This window comes from Pseudorca crassidens, chromosome 3 (genome assembly GCF_039906515.1).
Source record: "Pseudorca crassidens isolate mPseCra1 chromosome 3, mPseCra1.hap1, whole genome shotgun sequence".
NCBI lineage: Eukaryota > Metazoa > Chordata > Mammalia > Artiodactyla > Delphinidae > Pseudorca > Pseudorca crassidens.
The window spans coordinates 100,617,687-100,634,345 of record NC_090298.1 but is presented as its reverse complement, the minus strand read 5'-3'; the positions used below and the strand labels follow the sequence as shown (position 1 = coordinate 100,634,345).

Genomic DNA, 16,659 nt, shown 5'->3' with positions numbered 1-16,659 from the left:
CACCAAAAAGACTACCATATTTTAAAATACAGCAATAGAAACCATAAGTGAAGTGAAAATAAGATTCTGCCTAGAGTAACAGTACTGTGAACAAATGAGGGTAATTTTGGTAACAGAGCAAAATAAAGCTTATTTCATTAATCTACAGGTAACTACCATAAATCAAAGTGAAAGGACTAACAACCCCAGAGATAAAGGATATGAACACTTAACATGACTGGAAATACAAATTACTTTTAGACCTAAGAAAAGATGTTCAAAATCACCCATAGTAAAAGAAAAGCAAATTAAACCTATAAGAAAAATAACCATTTCCATTTATCAGATTGATAAAGATCAAAACGTTTGATAGTACCCTGAGTTGAGCAGGATAGTACAGGAAAATAGGTGCTTTCAAATACTGCTGATGGGAGTAAAAACTGAAACCATCCTTTTGGAAGGCAATTTGGCAGTGACTAACAAATTAAAAACACACATACCCTTTTATTCAAAAAGTCTCTTTTTAGGACTATATCCTGCAAATATATTTAAATATGAACAAAAAGCTATCTGTACAACGATATTCATTGCCGCATTTTTTAATAGTAGCAAAAGCTTGGAAAGAACTTAAAGATGTATAAGTCTAGTTACACAAATAAAGCTCTATATAGACAATAAACACTGTGTAGATATTAGCAAAATCAACAAGGCCATACTGCTTTAGTAATATGTAATTGTCGCCAAGACAGTCAGATGGATATATTTTTTAAAAAGCATAAAATAATCTTATGGTGCTTTTTGTGTTTTTAGGATAAATATTCGTGTGTGTATGCTTGTATATGTATGTACATATACATAGGGGATTAAATAAGAAATTGGTAACAGACACTCCAGGTAAACTGGTATCTGAGGGGCAGGGTGAAAGGGAAATTTATTTTTTACTATATATTCCTTAATTGCACCTTTTAAATTTTATAGCATATGCGTAATTTGCTTACTTTGTTTTCTTTAAGAGTAGGGGCTTTGTGGTCAAACAGCTTTGTATGAAGTCCCATTTCTACCACTCTAGACAGATTACTTAATCTCTCATCTTTACAATGAGGATAATCCACTAAGTAGAAAGTGTTTGCCGTTTTTTTTTTGTCTTTTTCTAGAATTAATTAATTAATTAATTAATTACTTTGGCTGTGTTGGGTCTTAGCTGCTGCGTGTGGGCTTTCTCTAGCTGCGGCCAGCAGGGGCTACTTTTCTTTGCGCTGCGCAGGCTTCTCATCGTGGTGGCTTCTCTTGTTGCGGAGCACGGGCTCTAGGCACGCGGGCTTCAGTAGTTGTGGCTCGCGGGCTCTAGAGCAGTCTCAGTAGTTGTGGCATGCAGGCTTAGTTGCTCTGCGGCATGTGGGATCTTCCTGGACCAGGGACCGAACCTGTGTCGCCTGCATTGGCAGGCAGATTCTTAACCACTGCTGTGCCACCAGGGAAGTCCCTGCCATTTTTAAAAGGGCAAATTTTAAACAACAGTAATTATTCGCTTGTGGTAGATTTTCAGTCATTATGATGGTATAAGGGATACATGGGGCAATGGCTTCCTAGATGACATGACAGTTGTTTTGCTACCCAGAATTCCCTTCCCTTCCTCTGGCAATCATATTCAGATATTCCTTTGGAGAACTACCATCTGCCCACTTCTCAAACCATTCGAGTGGACCCGATGCTGAGGGTTGACATGGAACTTAGACCTGGCCAATGAGGGCTTTGCATTCCTAGTCATAGTAAGGTAGAAGCAACAGTTTGGGAAGACTGTCATCAGCATACCGTGAACAGTGATATTCCCAATTGCACCTCTTTCTTCCCAGACCCATATATACATTGGTCACTGGTTGAGACAAGATTTCACATTCTCTGTGGACCTCAATTCACAAGGCGCTGACTTCTACCTACCATCATAATTGCTGTCTTCAATAAGCCATTTCATTCTTCTATGAGGCCGGCTGCTTCTGTGCAATGAGGTACACAGTAAGATCTATAAATCTTGTGAGAATCAGCACATTTCTTTACTTCTTTTGGCTAAATTTTGCAGTGTTTTGAAGTGCAACGTATTTTCCTTTCATGTGTGGCTTTGTAACTGGGTCCCTGTGGGATCAGATTCTACTTACAGGTCCAGAAGGACTGCTTTAAGTAGAATGGAACATGAGGCAAATTAGTATCCCCTGGTTAGGTGACAACTTCAACAAAAGTCACCACAGCTTTTTAAAGCAAGGAAAGACTAGAACACAGGATAGAAGGGGCTACATTTGCTGTCATTAGAAGGTCAATGGGTTTAGTTTTGGGGTAAACAGAATTTTCCAAATTCTTCCAAGGATCACCTCTCCAAATTCCAGAATCTTACTTTTTCCCAAGATATGCATTTTCACGTAAGAAATCTGGCAAGTGTTTGAATTCAACCCATGTTGTAATTTAACAAGCCGTAGGGTCAGACTCTGGTTTCCGGCTACCAACAGCCACAAGAAAGAAGAGTTTTTTAAAGCTAAAAATTTCCTAGTTCTGTAACCACACTGAGTGGATAATTTAAAGCCCTGAATTTTTCATTTCTCTTTTTAATCTAACGCAGTATGCAGCAGCCAGTTCACCCCTACTCATCATGTCTTCATACTGTGCCACCTTATCACTCAGTTATCAAAGTCATGTCTCCTCTAGGCACCTCAAGCCAGGTGAATACAGGTAATAATTTAACTATTTCACCACTAGCTTCCACAGATTATTGTTCCATCGTTTAATGGTAGGTCAATCCTCACTTCCTTCAAACCCAAGTAGGTTAAATACCTAACCTACTACCTCAAACACTATTATCAATCAGAATTCAGTCACAGATAACAGAAAACACTCTATTTCAAGCCAGAAGTAATTTAAATCAGGGAATTAGATACTTATAAAATCATTTAAAGAGACGGAGAATTGGACTCTAGAAATAATTTCAAAATGATTCTGGCCCACTAAGGGAGCTGCTAACTTGACCACATTTAGGGAAGCTGGAAATCTGGAAGCTGTCCCTGGAACTATTGCTCTGGGACCAGTTACCTTAACTGTGCAATCCAGGGATCTGGAAGGTGTAGCTGTTAGCTCTAGAACCATTCTGCACCTCCTAGGCTCTGTACTATAACTGGGCCCTGCAAAGCTACTGAATAGACCGGGGGCCTTCACGTGAAGCAGGGAATCCTAATTCCTGCACAATCATGCTTACCAGCAAAATCAGCAGAAACTGAAGAAGGGAAACCTATGCCTTAAGTAAGTTTCAAATTTTGGGCATCCCGTCTGACTGCAGAACCTAATCCTTCAGCCCTAGCTTCAGCAGACTCTGAGAGGTATAGATTTTAGCTTTCTCACTCCTGCAGCTCAGGAAGTCACACAAGAGGGGCCACATCCCCCATAAAGTCCCAAAGCAAAATTCTAACAAGCTTGAAACAGATGACCTCACTTATTCTTGGATTTGTAATAAATGTGGTTCTTGGATGTGTCATATTTACAAAATGTTAATGAGCTACATTCTGAGTCTAAAATCGGCTTAAGCACAATGTTTTTCCCCCGCTGACTTCCAGTGAGTTGGGACTGTACTACTTCTCGAAATTCCTTCTCTATGTGGTCAAGGGCTGAATTCTAAGCAAAGCAAATTAACTTCTAGGGATTTGTGAACTGAAAGGTTCTATAAACATCCCTTTAAACAATGTTTAAATTTACCTAAAGAAATTCTGGGGTAAAGTTTCATATGTCTCAGTGCAAGGGGTAGGGAAACATTTCCTGTTATATAGGTATAACAGAGGAATATTATCTCCGTGAGTAGCTTTTTTATCTGTTTCTTAGAAAATACGATGATCTTTTTATTTACATTAATTGACAAGAAAGGCAAATTATATGCTGATTAGGTACAGTAATTTCCTAAAATAATGAATATTAAAGTGACATGTGCAAGGGAAAAACAATGGATGAGAGCCCTGAGGCACATGGACATCCCTATACAGCAGCAGGCCCATTGCAAATGGAGCCACATATTTGCAAATTCTCAGATGAGATCTGCACAACCACATCTCATGGTTTAGTGTTTTTAACATATGGACAAATCAAAGAGGAGAACAACTTTATACTATTTAATTGTTTATGTTAATGGCTGGAAGTTTAAAAGCAAAAATGAATTGTGTACAGATATGTTCAACAAATTTAAATAAAAAGGGGGAGGAAACTAAAGGTAGTGTAATCACTTTCAGGACCTAATAAACGTGCAGCGATGAAAGACCATTCAAAATTCAAAACTGTTCCTTAATTGTTCTCTGCATTGGGCACATCCTAACTAATACTTTGCAAACAAACCAGCCCATTCACAGATGAATGTTTTTGAATTAACTGTTGCACTTAGGGTGTACCATTTGCAATTTATTTGCTTACATTTACATTCTAAGTTTCTATAAATTTGCTCCACACATCGCCAACTTGGATAGAACGACAAGGAAATTCAGTTTCAACTCAAATTCAGTGAAAGAAGAATGTCAAAATCCTGATCTGGACATCGTGGCTGGGAACTGAGCGTTCTGTGTTGCTTGGCTGAGCAGTGATGTAGTTGTCCTCTGGTTCCTATTTGCCCTAGTTCCTCATACTTTGTGGTTATTTCCAGTCAACGTGTGCTCTTAAATAATTGAACCCCCCCTTCTTAACATGACCTAACTGTGGCCTTTGTATTTATATATCCAAAAAAGAGTATCATTTAATAAATGGATTATTAGTATGGTATAAAAAACACAAAAGGCAAGCAGAGTAGGAAAAAAAAAGGAAACAATCTGTTAAGAGAAAAGGGGAACCAACAGCATAGGTTAATGAAATTCCATGTTTGATTTGAAGAAAACATAGACCATGTATTTCTTGGATTTCCTGAGTGAATCCATCGATAAATCTCTTCTTCCAGCATATGTGCTTGAACTAACTCACCAACATTCCAACAGACTAATGTCTCCACCCAGATACTCATTCCAGAGTTATAGTTATTGAGTCAAATGCCTTGGCCATTCTAAGAAAATTCCACAAGTAACAATTACTGTACTTGGCAGGAAGCCTGGTAATACCCAGCTAGAACTTTTTTGTTGTTGTTGATTTTAAAAATATTTTTCAGATTTATTGCTACTTAGGAAAGTGTATCATCAAAATATAAAGTGAAGAAAGAGCTAAAAGAAGTAACTTAGGCTAATAAATATATAATGATATTCCAAGTCAATATACTTTTTAATTATAACCTAAATATAATTGAATCCCTGTCCCCAAATGGCCTATTCTCAAATAGTAAATAAAAGCAATTGGAATCTTTGCGAAGTCTCTTGGTGGGGGAAAAATGCCTGAAAACGGATGGAGTGTTTTTAATACAAGCCACATGACTTAACTTTTTTATTCTTTTGGATAGTTTTCTTGTTCCTCATCACTTCTCAGTATTCAACTCCATCCCTTAATATGGTTCTCCCACTGCCACCCTTTCTCTCTCATTTTCCTCCTTCCAGAGGAGGGACCCTCCTATGAGTCCCTTACCAATAGCTCTAGCTGCCTACAGTGACTTTCCCTGCTGCATGCAGCCCTCTGTCAAATTTACGCTCACCCTGTGCTTTGATTGCTTTTCTCATAAGAATTATCCTATCACTAAAATTCTGCATAGAAAATGAGACCCAATCAGTAATAATTTTTTCTTCTTGGAAGAAAACAAAGTGGTGAGGGAGGCTATGGATACTTTCAAAGTAATTCTATTTCTCTGTTACCCTTTCTCCCATCAGATATTTATGCACCCACGACCCAGAGGAGAATGCCATATGTGTTTGTACAACTCACCACTACCACTCATCACACTCCAACATGCTTTTCTCCTTCTTCACTTCGGTCAGACAGGCTTCCCATCAGGCACTCTGGAAAGTGTACCATACCTGTGTCTGTCTAAGTTTCTCCTAGAAAATTGGAAAGGAAATGCATCAGCATTAGGATTTTAGTGCCCAACCACCCTCCTGGGGTCCTTGCTTTCATAACATGAGGATGAAGGTAATTTCACAAAATTCTTTCTATTACACAGGCAATTGACTATTAGATGAACTGTACCAACATAACTGAGGCAGTATGGGACCAAGCTGAATAACCAAAGTTTTGAGAAATCAGAAGTCGCCTAGAAAAAATTTCTTGCCATCCTGAATACTATAAAATGAGGGGAGTTAGATAGCTGAAAAATCATACTGGAGTTAAATAAGGAGGGACACTCCCCAAACTGGAACTCCTTTGGCAAGACAGGGGCTCCTCAGGGTCAGAAGTCTCACTGTAGAGCATCGCACTTCAAGAGGCTCAGTCAGTCTTGCCCCATCCCTTCCTCTTCAAGTCTTCTGCAGATCTGGGGTTTAGGTTCATTCACCTGTGATTCTCCTTCAGGGCAGCTGCATTCATCAATTGGTCTACCTCAGCACTGTTTAGCTTCACTAGCCACAAAAATTTGAGGGGATTCTGGGGCACTATAATAAAGTTAAAGCCTATTTAAGGTTTTCTCAAGTCTAAGACTAATCGTTCTTCATGATCAATCATTCCCTCAGGAACTTGATCCAGACAATTCTGAGCCTGTATCATGCTCTACTGCCCCCTAGAGGATGACTCATTTTAGTGGTTTTCTGTAGGAATGCAAAAGCAGAGTTTTTACCCACTCATAGCTATGAACTTGACATATGAATTCCAAAAAACTCCATCCTGCCATACACTCATTCTGGAGCAGTGAGAAAGTCCACTACAGAAAGGAAAAAACTGTGTGGCTTTGAATCCACTAGACCTATAGACAGTATTTTTCTGTCTCCAGGGAAGTCTACTAAAGCAGTTTTAAGTCATTTGCTAGCCACACCTAAAATTCCATTTCTTGGGTTCCTGGTGAGACACCTCCCATGAATTTCTCAAATTCCTAGTAGCAAGTAGCCTGTATCAGTAAATCCAGAAACTGATTTCAAATCTCTCAGTGGAAGCCATGTTCTGAGGACATGAAGTATTTGGAAGAGGAGTAGAGACATTATAAGCACATGTCTGCTATAATCTTTTTTTTTTTTCCTTTCAGGAGTTATTACCAAAAATTGAGAAAAATTTCGAGAAATTGAGAGTCTGTTGAGAAAAGATTATAAATCAAGCTCATAGATAACCTCCAATACAATGCTGCATAAATCTAGTCCTATTTTTAGAGCATCCAGTTCCCAAAATTGACATTTTGCTTCAGTACATCTCCACAGCATTTCATTGGCTTTTAGTATTATTCTAAAACCCATCGGCACTTGTTCTCAGACCATTTCCTCCTTTATATCTATTCTGTTAATAGTTTGGAAGACATAGGGTAAGTGTTTAGTTCTAGCAATTATTATGCACTAGGCTCAAAATCACCAAAAGTAGTCCCTAACTTGTAACTCAGATAGAACTTGGGGGCTTCCCTGGTGGCGCAGTGGTTGAGAGTCCGCCTGCCGATGTAGGGGACACGGGTTCGTGCACCGGTCTGGGAAGATCCCACATGCTACGGAGCGGCTGGGCCCGTGAGCCATGGCCGCTGAGCCTGCGCGTCTGGAACCTGTGCTCCGCAACGGGAGAGGCCACAACGGTGAGAGGCCCGTGTACCACAAAAAATAATAATAATAATAAACAATGGTCAGTCATCCTAATAGGTAATTAAGCAATTAGAAACTTTACTCAGTCCCCAAGGAAAATGCCAAAATAGAGAGCACATACTTACGACCGCCAGTTTTCTTTAAAAAAAATTTCTTCAGACATCACATTTAGTCTCAATATCTAGTCAATGTGAAATAAACATTGAATATTTAAGATATATCTCCATTCTCTTACAAAGTGTTATGGCAGAGCTGCTCAGAAATTAAGTTGGAGTACCATCATGAAAGACATATCTTTTTGTGAAAGATGATTAAATATACTGTAGCAGATATAGCAGTAGTTTACTTAGTGGTCCCTTAGTATCACATACAAAAAATGTAATCAACTTGATAATATCCATTTACTCATAAGGAAATGGGTAAACTGTGTCAATTTTTCTTATGAATCACTTGTTTATATAGCTGATTATTAGTACAGAGTTATAGCATAGTAAAAATGTATTGATAAATAAAACAGTAACTTCTGTTTCTTTATTCTTTGTTCCTATAGCTAGTTGTAAGGGATACTTTTCTTTTGTGAAAGCAAGCCTTTAATATAGACACTTAGAGAAAAGCCCCTTTGATTGTGTACATAAGTGTCAACACAAGCAAAGTCTGCTGTAGTAATTTGTGAATTTCCTCTGTGGTTTGCTTGAAAGATCACGAAATGATCATTTAGCCCTTCTCATATGAAAATATCACCATTTGGATTGCAGCTGGAGCTGCTCTTAGCTGAGGTCCTGTTACTTCCAAAAACAAGTCACAGCATTTTTAAGAGCCCCGTTTCAATGCTCATGCATGCTTTCTGCCTCATAAACCTTGCAATTTAGTGTCAGATCCCCTTAAATTATTTCTTCTCCTCATCTCATTCACCATGCAGTCATTGTTGAGATGCCCAAACGCGATTCTCAACAAAGGGCAGCTCATAAAATAACCAGAGTCCTAAGAAAATGTGAATACTCAGTTAAATGAATTATTCAATTTACAAATGAAAATTTAAATGGGATAACTCTAAAACTATTTAGTCTACTATAAAACGGCATTGTTTACAATTAAGTTATCTTTACCCTTTTTAAATTAAGAAACAAGTAGATGTTGGTACATGAAATGTGAGGGCCTGACTAAAGCCAGTTTGGTGTGGTCAAGTATTGGGCAAGATTCCCCATTCACTTCAGCCAAAACCTTGTCATTTTGGTGAGATTAAGGTTCCAATTGCTTCAGCCCAAGACCTCTCTGGAGCAGACGCTCTGCTATTCTGGTTAAATTAAGCCCGTTTCTCTCCCAAGTGAGTAATTACTTAAGTTCCCATGCTGAGACAGCTGAAGTGACTTTTCATTTGGCACATTGATTCTGGGAGTGCAGTACATGTTTGTTGAAACCATGCTAAGTTAGGACAAAGTGTTTTTATTATTACTACTTATTAACATGTATTGATAATAGATATTGTACTTAGTCCACATATAATACATAAAGGAAGTCCTCATTCCTGCAGATGGAAATAAGCAACTTGGATGAATATATATGGATGAAGTTTATATCCTTATGGAAACTATAGCTCAATTGAGAAGACGGGCATTGAGCACATAATTACAGGTGAGGCTAGTTTTACAAACAAGTGCAGTATACTATGTATGTGCAAAAAAGAAGTTGACCTTGTTTTGGGGTGAAAAGAAAGTCTCCAGAAAGAAATGACATTTGCTCTGAGACTTGAAGAATGCGATGAAGTTGGCTAGCTAAAGAGTAGAAGAAATAGTGATTCGTGCAAAAAAGACTCTGATGGGAGAGCGTATGACAGTTTGGTCTGGAAAGTGCAATGAACAGCAGCAGTGTAGAGGAGGTGGGGCTGTGGGGATGTGGCGGTGGTGGCGGCATTGAACCTACATAAATTGGCAAGAGCAGAGTCCATTAGGCCATAGTAGGAATTTTCTACTTCACTCTAAGGAAGTGAGCTTCTCCTAAATTGTTTTGATGACAGAAATGACATCATCATATGTGTGTTTGTAAAAATAATCACCCTAGCTACAGTATGGACTATGTGAGGGTGGGCATGGGTCAATGAATGTGGGGAAATTGGCTAGGAAGTTATTGCCTGAGAGATGATTGGTGACTTTGTCAGGGGTGTTTGAAATGGAGATGGGGAAAAGCAGAAATGTTAAAGGAGGTCCAATGGACCAAATTCTAAAATGGATTGGATGTTGGGGTAAAGGACAGCGTGACCTGAGGGATGACTCCCAGGTTTCTGGACTAGCCAGCTGGGGTTATGCTTACTAAGAGAGAGGAGAATAAAGTAAAAAGTTTGCTGCAGAAAAATAATCAGTTTGGGACATGTTATATTATAGATTAAAAGTATTGGACTAAACATATATGTATATAAATGCATTATTAACATTAATTTAAAAATTATTTCCTTTCTATCCATGATTAAACAAACTTTCATATATACAAATACTACCCTGATTCCTCTTATGCAACTCTTTTATTGATTCTGTGATGGGTTAAATTTATTTAATAAGTAAATAAAATACTTTATACTTTCTTTTTGATTTTTGATTATGATTTTTTATGAATCACCATAATTAGTTTAGAAGTATTAATATTTTATATTAATTAGTAGGTGAATATTTTTGGTAGTATCTGATTATTTCCAATATTGTGAGTATGTGAAATGAATTATTCATGTTCTTTTCAATAGATTTTTTTATGTTTGTTGTTTTCCCAATTGTTTTCCCCAATAAATTGATTCATTCACAGATAGAATAAAGTATGTACCAGATATGTTTCTGAGACAAAGGTACAGTTGAATGTATCTGTATGAGCAGCTGAAAACAGAATAACCACTCAGCTGACCCAAAGGACTGTGAAATAATACTATGTGTATTATTTTAAGGCACTAGGTTTTGAGATGATTTGTTACATAGCAATAGTTAGCAGATATGGTACTATTTTTTCATTACCTACCCTCTAAAATTGTTCATATACAATCATTCTTTGTGATCATATAGAATCATTCTTTGTTGTTCTCTTATTTACATCCATCAGGTTTCTTTCACAGTCTCTTATTATTCTCCTCCTTAAATCTTAACTAAAACAAAGTTTTAAAGAGGATATAAAGTCAATGTATAAAATTTTTGTGTTTCTATAAACTAGCAACAAACAATAAGAAAATTAAGTTTAAATATTTTCATTATAATAATCTCAAAACACATAAAATACTTATAAATTTAACAAAAGAGATGCAAAGTTTCTACACTGAACATTACAAAACACTGCTGAAAGAAATTAAAGACCTGAATAAGTGGAGTGTATACCACGTTCATGGACTGGAAGACTCATATTGTTAAAGTATAAATTGTCCCCAAACTGATATATAGATTCAATGAAGCTTCAATCAGAATTCCAGCATTTTTTTGGGTAGAAATTGTCAGGCTGTTTCTAAAATGTATATGGAAATGCAAAGAACCAAAAACAGTCAAAATATTTTTGGAGGACTTTCACTATCTGATTGCAAGACTTACTATAAAGCTATGATAATCATGACAGTGTGGTAATGACATGAGAATAAACATGCTAGTAAAAAAGAATAGGAAGTCCAGAAATAGATCTGCACATAGAGGCAAACTGACTTTTGACAAATGTGCAAAGGGGTGTCTTGGAGAAATAGTCTTTTCAACAAATTTTGCTGAATCAACTGGATAGCCATATGAAGAAAACCTCAACGCCTGCCTTGTACTATACCCAAAAGTATTTTAAAATGCATCATAGGCCTAAACATAAAGCTAAAATTATAAAACTTCTGGAAGAAAATCTTGTCAATTTGGGTTAGAAAAAGATATCTTAGGATGCAAAAGGAAAATAAATTGATCATCTGGATTTTATCAAAATTACAAACTCCTGTTCTTCAAAAGACATTAAGAAAATGAAAAGGTAAGTCCATGGATGGAGAAAATATTTGTAATACATATGTCTCATGTAAGTTTTGTTCCAGAATGTATAAAAAACTCTTACACCTTAATAAGAATATAAGAAAAAAATTGGGCAAAAAATTGAATATATATTTCAAAAATGTATAGCACACAAAAAAGTATCACATGAAAGTAATGCTTAAAATCATAAGTCATTAAGGAAATGCAAATTAAAATAACAATGAAATACCACTTCACACCCAATGGCTAAAATGGAAAAAGACTGAAATATCAGGGGTTGGCAAGAATGTGGAACAACGGAATCTCTGTATGCGGCTGGTGTGAATGTAAAATAATACAACTACTTATAAAAAGATTTGATAGTTTCTTATAAAAGTAAACACATACCGAACTCTAAAGATGCAGCAATTCTACCCCTAAGTATTTACAAAAATAAATAAAAAATACATCCACTGAATAACCTGTAGATGAATACTCATAGCAGCTTTCTTCATAATAGCTCCAGTCTGGGAAACAAACAAGCAAATAAACAAATTATGGTATGTTCATAGCATGAAACATTACTCATTATGAAAGATAAATGAACTGCAGATTGAGCAACAACATGGATCAATCTTAGACATGCTGAGCAAAAGAACAGACACAAAATGATAGCTGCTGCATAATTCCTACTTATATGAAGTCCTAGAGCAGATAAAACTAATCTAGGTGAAAAAAAATCAGATCTGTGGTTTCCTGGGGCAGGGGTGGGGTGGGCTCATGGGGACTTCATGGAATGATGGAAATAGTCTATATCCTGATTGTGGTGCTGATTACAAAGACATATGCATTTGTTAAAACTCATCAAACTGTGTACTTGCAAGTTACACATCTTATTTTACGTAAATTATAGCTAAATAAAGCTGACTTATTTTTTAAAGAACCTTCTTGCCTCAAAGTTACAAAACAGGCACTTTAAAAATTAAATAATGTCTCTTTTTTCATGTTTAGAGGAAACTCCTTTCTGCATAATTGTTTATATACAAATAGTCTTGTTGACTTTTAAATTGTAATGTCCAAGTACCAAGCATTAACAACAGTTATCACCTACTTACTGCCTAATGTAAGCTAGATTCTCTGCCATATACTTACAAATATTTCATCCTCACAACACTTCCTACAAGATAAGTCTTATTATCTTTATTTTTGGTTGAGAAACCTGAGTCTCAGAACACTTAATTCGCCCAAGAACTCCCTGTTAGTAAATAGTAGAGGTAATAGTTATCCAAGGACTGTCTGTCTCCATCAACCAGTTATCCCAAAGCCATTTACCCTTAGGCACTAGGTAAACAGTCATTGCTAGTCATTTAATTGACCTGGCCACAACCTCCTTCAGTGAGTCACTAAGCCTAATTTTCCAATAATTAAAACAAAGAAAGAAAATGAAAGAGACTATTACTTACCTTTATTCTACTTCACGTGGCAAGAGTAATATAGTGTTTATAACAGGATAAACCTGAGGTTCAAGATCTAGTTTTGTCCATTTTTAACTGAGCGTGTTGCTTAATCTATCTAAGCCTCTGTTTTCTATTCATAAAATGGAGGTATTAATAACCAGCTCACAGGGTTGTTGTGAGGATAAAATGAGGTAATACATTTAAGCACTTTACACTGTGTCAGAAGCATTGCAAATGACAAGAAATAGAAATGCTTATTGTTAATGAGAGGACCAGTAGTGTCCTTTAAAGAGAGTGATTAAGTTGCTATTTTTATTACTATTCATTTCCTTATTATTTCCTTCTTCTACTGAGAATCCATTTAGCAAGTTTGAAAAGGGCTTGTGTATTCAACTCATTTTTTGGGCATGAGAGATTCCTTCGTCACGGATCATTTTGAGGTTGTATACATTCATTTACAAGTTTCACTTAATATTCATTTAATATTTTCATTTAATCAATTCATTTAATGTTTCCAAATATGCCATTGTATCATAGGCTCTTGTATTACTTATTTGCAAAAACTTATATAGACTGTTGAGAATAAAGTATAAGAGATATGTCACTGGCAGAAAAGCCTGTCTTGTTCCCATAAGTAGCCCAGAATAGTGGTCAAACTGTTCAGTGCCATTATGTGACCTATAGGAGACAGAGTTCCCACACACTTTATGAGCTTCAATTTTTCTCTTTTTATCTGCCACTTTCTGGAAGGGATGGCTGTGATCCATGAAATAGCTGAAAAGTAGGAAAAGAAAATACATAGAAGCCAAAGAAACCCGTGTTTACAACAACGTACTAACTATATAACTAACTGGACCTGCTTTAGAAGCTATATCATAGCTTTAAGAGCCATGATATAAAAGTCTGATTCTTTGCTTAAGGTGCTATATAATCAAGAAGAAGTGAGATGGTGAAATAAGCAATTTTCTAATAATAACAGAAAGAGAAAGAACAATGATTCTCAAAGCTCATCTTGAGCAACGATTAGTAAACAGGTTTTCACCTCTAGAGCCCCATCAAGATCTTTCTTCACTCCGCCTTTACTCCAAACATCCATAACACCCTCAAATGTTCTGAGAACTACTGTCTTACGGGAGAGAGAGAAAATAATACAACTCCATATAATTTGCAGTAGGTTGTTAGTAATCTGTGGTCTTAGTCCTCCTGGATACTAAATGAAGGCAGGGCACTTTGGGTTAAGTTAAAGCAGAGGGAAGACGATCTGATGGTGGACTGCAATCATAGCATGTGACAAGTAGATGGGGACACCTTAGTTAAGCATGAATGTTCCCCTGACCTCTATCCCACCATCTCAGAGGATCATATCCAGGTTGTATTAAATAACTTTTAGGGTTCTGAGACAGTGAAGCTGAATCCAGGAAAAGCTGAGAAGCAGCAAATAAGGCAGGACATGGACCAAAGGACACACTTCATTGTATCAATTAAAAACAGGAATGACCCTAGTACAACTCATGGCATGAAGAACAGTGGATTCTTTGTCATGGACAGTCCATCACGTCCAATCGAATCACTTGGACTTCATTTGTAGGCAGTTTTGCCAAAAATAAGGCTGACCCCTTATTTCTGTGGTCAATGTAACCAAATTACTTTGAACTCTGATTAACTGAATTTCAAAGACTCATTCTCCTATCATAACTTCACCCCTTCTCATCTTCCCGTTTTGTTATAGTGACTAACAATATTTACTTAATCACATATGAATATGCATTAAAGACACTAGAAAAAAATACTTTTCCATTCCCTAGGGTTAAGCTCCACTTTTCCATTCCCTAGGTGGCCCAAGGAGATAAGTAACCAAACAAGATATTTTAAAATTCATTATTTCTGGAATTCTTCTATCTGGTCTGTTTACAGTTTTGTTTTGTTTTTTTTTCATTTCAGCCTTGACACAGAGATACGTGTGTACCAACAGTCTACTTTTTATTTGAGCGAGTACCTGGAAGTGGTATGTGGCAGAAGATAAGAATGAGGTCAAGGGAACACAAGCACATTGTTAACTTCAAAACTAACTTGCTCTTCTTCTCCATTTTACCCTAAGTAAGAAGATTTCTGGTCCAAAGACTTCTGGTTCACGCTGTACTCCTTTCTAAATTACCTTCAAAAATGTGCTTAGTGTTTTCATTCACCTCTCAATTCATCTCCCTTGTGTTGGATATCATGCCTACTTTCTTCTCAATCATTTCTCACTTACACATCTCCAACTTCCCACTTTCTTTGTTGATTTTATTCTCTGTGATGTTTTCAAACTGCATGGCACCAAAGCATGTATGAACATTAGTCTACCAATGAACGACATTTGTATGAGCTTCCTGAACCCCAAACTAAAGAATCTGTGCTCAACTCAGAGTCCTTCCACCAAGGCATTAGTGTTCTGGCTTTCTGCGTAAGTCTACTTTCCATTTATATGAATTATCCCACATATATGAATACAGTTTACAAATATCAGAACAGTCTTACAGAAACTTTCACAGGAGATGGAAGCAACCTAAGTGTCCATCATCGGATGAATGGATAAAGAAGATGTGGCACATATATACAATGGAATATTACTCAGCCATATAAAGAAACAAAATTGAGTTATTTGTAGTGAGGTGGATGGACCCAGAGTCTGTCATACAGAGTGAAGTAAGTCAGAAAGAGAAAGACAAATACCGTATGCTAACACATATATACGGAATCTAAGAAAAAAAAAATGTCATGAAGAACCTAGGGGTAAGACAGGAATAAAGACACAGACCTACTAGAGAATGGACTTGAGGATGTGGGGAGGCGGAATGGTAAGCTGTGACAAAGTGAGAGAGTGGCATGGACATATATACACTACCAAATGTAAAACAGATAGCTAGTGGGAAGCAGCCGCATAGCACAGGGAGATCAGCTCGGTGCTTTGTGACCACCTAGAGGGGTGGGATAGGGAGGGTGGGAGGGAGGGAGACGCAAGAGGGAAGAGATATGGGAACATATGTATATGTATAACTGATTCACTTTGTTATAAAGCAGAAACTAACACACCATTGTAAAGCAATTATACTCCAATAAAGATGTAAAAAAAATTATTTATTTATTCTTGGCTGCGTTGGGTCTTTGTTGCTGCGCGTGGGATTTCTCTAGTTGCAGTGAGCAGGGCTACTCTTCGTTGCGGTGTGTGGACTTCTCATTGCGGTGACTTCTCTTGTTGTGGAGCACGGGGTCTAGGCACACGGGCTTCAGTAGTTGTGGCATGCGGGCTCAGTAGTTGTGGCTCACGGGCTCTAGCGTGCAGGCTCAGTGGTGGCGCATGGGCTTAGTTGCTTCACGGCATGTAGGATCTTCCTGGACCAGGGCTTGAACCTGTGTCCTATGCATTGGCAGGTGGATTCTTAACCACTGCACCACCAGGGAAGTCCCAACAACTTTCACTTCTTAATCAATGTGACAGACACTGCAGTTTAAATTCTTGATTGATATCGATATTCTAGAACCTTGAAAAAAATAGCATAATTCCATCTCTTTTCCTCTTATGCTATATACTGTAGAATTGTCCACAAAAGAAGATCTCAGAGTCAAAGTGGAATCAGCTATGGATCTTACTAAAGCTAAAAGCAAAGG

The 16,659-nt window shown here is 37.2% G+C and overlaps 1 protein-coding gene across 22 annotated transcripts in view; it reads right to left on the bottom strand.

The window, feature by feature from the left end:
- ZNF474 (zinc finger protein 474) overlaps window positions 1–15,936 on the bottom strand; it is a 174,191-nt gene extending 158,255 nt beyond the window's left edge. For 11 of the 22 annotated variants that reach the window (XR_010942075.1, XR_010942074.1, XM_067731555.1 and 8 more), the window contains exons 1-2: window positions 6,226–6,669; window positions 5,833–5,945 (exon numbers count right to left, since the gene is read on the bottom strand). The gene's annotated coding sequence lies outside the window, so the exon portion shown is untranslated. The other 11 variants (XM_067731536.1, XM_067731543.1, XM_067731545.1 and 8 more) reach the window with 8 other exon arrangements.
- Window positions 15,937–16,659: the final 723 nt, after the last annotated feature.